Genomic DNA, 4,900 nt, shown 5'->3' with positions numbered 1-4,900 from the left:
CCTTTTTCTTTTTAATATGCTGATTGAGACATTTTAGATTGGAAGTGTGTATATCGTAAGTTGATTAATTAAGAAATTAAAATGTTGGGAAGTATGAAAATTTACTTACTACCAAATTCATTAAACTTTTGCTATGAAATTAAATTGGTCATATTAAATCCCAACTTCCATTATTAACCATACTTTTTTGTAATACTAAAATGGTGAAGGCTATGGTGTCTAAAAGATGGTGTTTATTTATTAAAAAAATTTAAAATTAATATTTAATTTAAAAATATAAAAATAAATAATTTTTAAAAATCAAAATTTACAACAAAAAAAATTAGATATAATTTAAACACTAACTCGTAGACACTATAAAATTAGCCTATGTAAATAGATCTAGCACACGGAATATACAAAAACTTTAATTTCCAATATGTAACATATATAATCAAACTTTTCTATATAAAAAGTTGGGTACTTTTTTTTCTTAAAGTTTAATAAAAGTTTAAAAAATATTTTTAAATTTTATTTTGTTTCAATTTTGTCTCAAAAGTTTTCGATTTGTATCAAATATATTCTTGATTGCTAAATTTTCAAAAAATTAAAGACCAATCTAACAATAATGCATGAAAATTATGCTTGATTTGCTTGTGTTGAGGATTGTTCCTATGAAATTGTTGTTGAATTAGTCTTAAATTTTTTAAAAAATTAGTCATTAAGAATATATTTAATACAAATCGAAAACTTTTGAGATAAAAATGAAACAATAAAATTTAGGGATATTTTTAAAATTTTTGTCAAATTTCAAAGACAAAAAATATATTTTAGTATTTAGGTATTTTAATAATTTTAATTGTTGATTTTAATTATAAAATTTATTTTTTTAGATTGTTCTATACAAATTTGACTTATTAAAAGGAAAAAACATAACTAACTTATAACCGCTATGTATTCCTTTTGATATTGTCATTAAAGATAACATAGCCTCCAAATTATATAGATGGTTGAAATCAATGAAACATTTTGAATGCTTAAAATATTTCGTATAATATATAAATTACATACTAATAAATAATGGCTAGAAAAAGATTATTATTCCACTATGTTACTCTCATCTGCCTACCATAACACATGAAGAAGTGTGTGCAGGATGTTGCTGAAAAGATTGCAAGTTGAGACTTAATATTATTTTAAGAAGAGTCACGCTAATAAATGCACTCATCTTTCATTACCTCAGATCAACCAACTTCTTTATCATCTGTATTTATCATATGAACTATGTACTTTTATTAAAATTAAACCTAATGATTATTTATAATTATCAATGATATAATTATGTGTAATAAAGAGGGTATGTTATAAGATTTTCTCCCCTTTTATGAGATAATTAAAAAATATAATATTCACTTAATTAATTTGGATTAGTTTTATAATTAATTTACTCGTATATTTAATTAAATGTTTAAATGTCGAGTTTAAATTACTCTTTGTATATGTAACAATCTATTAATTAGCGACAAACTTTTAAATAAAATTTATATTCGCATAATAATTAATTTGTTGGGTAAAAAGATAATGTAAAGTAAACCCAAAAAAAGATAAACATAATAAACATATAAAATAATATAGGCTAAAAAAATTATTTATGAATTATTTATTAGAATAATATCCTAAAATAGAGTGTGGTAGACAAATGTTAGACAATTATTCTATTCACAAAAAATAAAAATTATCGTTATATCCATAAAGAATGGATTTCTATCGATAAAAATACCTAAATCTTAAAATAAGACCAAATTTCTAATTATTCACTACTATTATCTCAACTCACTTGCAATTATCATCACCACCTCACTCCACCTTTTCTGTAGCAGCAACGGTGACAGCGCGTCGATGATAGCAAAACGAATTTTCTACCATCAATAACTTACCAACCCCCCTTCTCTCTGTCTCACCCTTGTTCTTTCTCTCAACTATCGGATTGTACCCTTTTACTCTCTATCCATCTCAACTACAGCGCCGACAACAACAGTGACTTTCATTGTCGTCGTCTTCTTTTTTCTTTTTTTCCTTCTTCTTCTTCCTCACTTTCGTTATTCGATCTTCACTCGCTTTTTTCTTTCTTTTTTGGTTCTCTACTTATGCTCTTAATGCATGAGTATATTTAGTTGTTTTTAGTTGTTATTTCTTTAAATAAAGGTAGTGATCTATTATTTTTATTAAGATTTTCATGCTGTTAATGAATGTTTCTTGGAGTTTCTCTCCTTGAATTAAGTTAGAAATTTCTTTACTTTAATTGAGATTTTTTGGTGCTTTGATCAAATATTTTTTGGAGTTTGTTTTGTGCTTTGATAAATGATAAATGTAGGAAATGATAAAAAGATGCTAAACAAGAACAGAAGAGGAGATAGACAAAATAAGGATCAAAAGAACAAAAAAGAAAGCTTAGGACACACTTTCAAGTCAATGATACGCTTTAGAACTAAAGAGACACTTTGAAGGACACATTTTTTAGGTTAAAAATCACCAAGGTGAAACCTAGAATTATTTGTCGTCCAACGTGGAGGAAGTGACGTCCAACAACAAATATGTGTACGCATGATGGATGCGTACGCATGATGAATGCGTATGCACAAATGGAGCTAAAAGTGAAATCATGCGTCTGCATGCTACATGTGTACGCACGTTTTGGTACAAAAAGGGGTATTGCGCGTACGCATCCCTCATGCGTACACGCAAATGGTGACATAAGGAAAATCATGCGTATGCATCATCCATGCGTACGCATGACCCCCAGTTTGCGTTCTACGCTAGTTTTGTGATTTTCAACGACAGAAGCATATTTTGGGCCAAAAATTAGAGCATAGAAGCAGGCGCCCCACGGCCCTTTTATAGCGTGGCACGAGAAAATTAAACAGAGGCAAATAGCGCCATTCTTGAAAGAAAAAATTGTGCCGTCTAATATGGTTTGCATGCTGCTCCACGGCTAATCCTTAGCCCAACTCTCAGACTCCAATTTTTTCATTCATTCTTCAATTCTCAAAACTTCCAAAGAGTGAATCAAGCCCAAAAAATAAGCTTAGTTTAGTTTTGAATTTAATGTAATTTGAATTAAATTTGAATTTGCAGTTGTAATAGGTTATAAATAGGGAAAAGAGAATTGGAAAAAGATCCTTTTGTCATTTTCTTCACTTTTACATATTTTATTCTTGTAATTCCTCTAAGACATGAGTCACTAACTCTTTTTCATTGAAGGGAAGAGTTCTGTTAATTTCTAATGGAATGAATTCATTGATTTTCTATTTTTTATTTATGCATTATTGTTTCTAAGAGAGAATTTTCATTTTTTATTTTAATGATTCAAATTCATTGGAAGATGGTTTGAATCTAGGTTGAATTTCATGATCAATTGAAAAATTAAATCACTTGAATTAAGTTTGAAGATCCCCTCTCTTGATTCTTCTGGTTTTAAATTTAGATTTGATATGTGAAAGGGAATCACCTAAATTTAAATCTAAAAAATTGTGTGGTTTATAAATTAGGAAATGAGCTTCATCTCTTTTCATGAGAAATTGATCAAAAAATTGGCAATTGATTAAGTCAAAAGAAGTTAAAATACTAAAAAATTAAAATTCAATCACTTATGATTTGACAGAAATCTGTAATTATATAATTAAGATAAAGTTGAGATCTATTATTCCTAAAAAATTAACATCTCTCAATCTTAATGTTCTTCATCATATTATCTTTTAATTGTTTGCTTACTGTTTTCATTTACTACTTCATTTCAATTCTGCAATTAAGATTTATTTACTGTGTATGTTCTTAATTCATTATGAGCCTTGTTGTCATTTATTAAATTCAATCATTTACCTTTCAACTATTTATATTTTTGTCATTTATTTTTAGTCATTTATATTACAGTTATTTATTTTAATATTAAGTTATCTAATTTTATATTATGTTCTTTGATTAATTTTCATCTAAATTTAACTTGTTTAACTAAAATAGTCAATTAATTATTATTGTTTAATTCATTAGTTCTCGTAAAAATAATAATTCACTTACCGTAATATTATTTGATATGATCTGATACACTTATCTCAATAATTTATGCAAAAGTGATAGAGCACACAGATCTTCTCAGAGTGACAAATAGGCGTTGCTGCAATTGTATAACACTAATAATCCACCCTCATAATTCAGCATTTTATCTTTATTAACTCCATATAAAAAATAATTTCTGTATGATATATACATATATTTGATTTTTTTTATGTTTTTATTTATGTCGTTATTAATTATAATTTTCTATTATTCACTACTTAATTGATTTAATATGGAATCAAATATTAAATTAGATGGAATAAGTAAAATTTATTTGTAAAAATAGAATCAATATCGGAATATTATTTGAATGAGAGAGAGGTGATGGTGATTGAGAGTTACATTGCATTTGTGAATTGTGAAATGAATAATGTTGGGATTGAAGAACTTCCTCATCAAGACGGCGCTCTCTGATCTCTACCATAGAAGTTGTGTCGGTGGGTCACATTATTATTTCATTTTCAATCCCCAATTCTTGTCCTCCATCAAACAATAATTATACTATTCATTACCAATAGATAACCCTAACTAGCCCTAGCTACATTAGATTCCATTGTCGTCATAGTCGAGGAGCTAATAGAATATTTGTATAATGTGTATAATAAACTATAAATTAATTAAAGATCGAACTTTTGATCTTTTAGATCTAGAACTCTAATATCATGTCATGAAACCACTCATCTCAAAAATTTAAACTGATAAAAAAAATAATACTAATAATTATATCTCTAATACTGAATCAGACATTCCTAAACTTCTATTATACACATTAGACAGATACTCCATTAGCTCCTTATACTCCCTCTTA

Source organism: Arachis ipaensis, chromosome B07 (genome assembly GCF_000816755.2).
Source record: "Arachis ipaensis cultivar K30076 chromosome B07, Araip1.1, whole genome shotgun sequence".
Classification (NCBI taxonomy): Eukaryota; Viridiplantae; Streptophyta; class Magnoliopsida; order Fabales; family Fabaceae; genus Arachis; species Arachis ipaensis.
The sequence above is the reverse complement of the archived record's forward strand: the minus strand, read 5'-3'. Positions refer to the sequence as shown.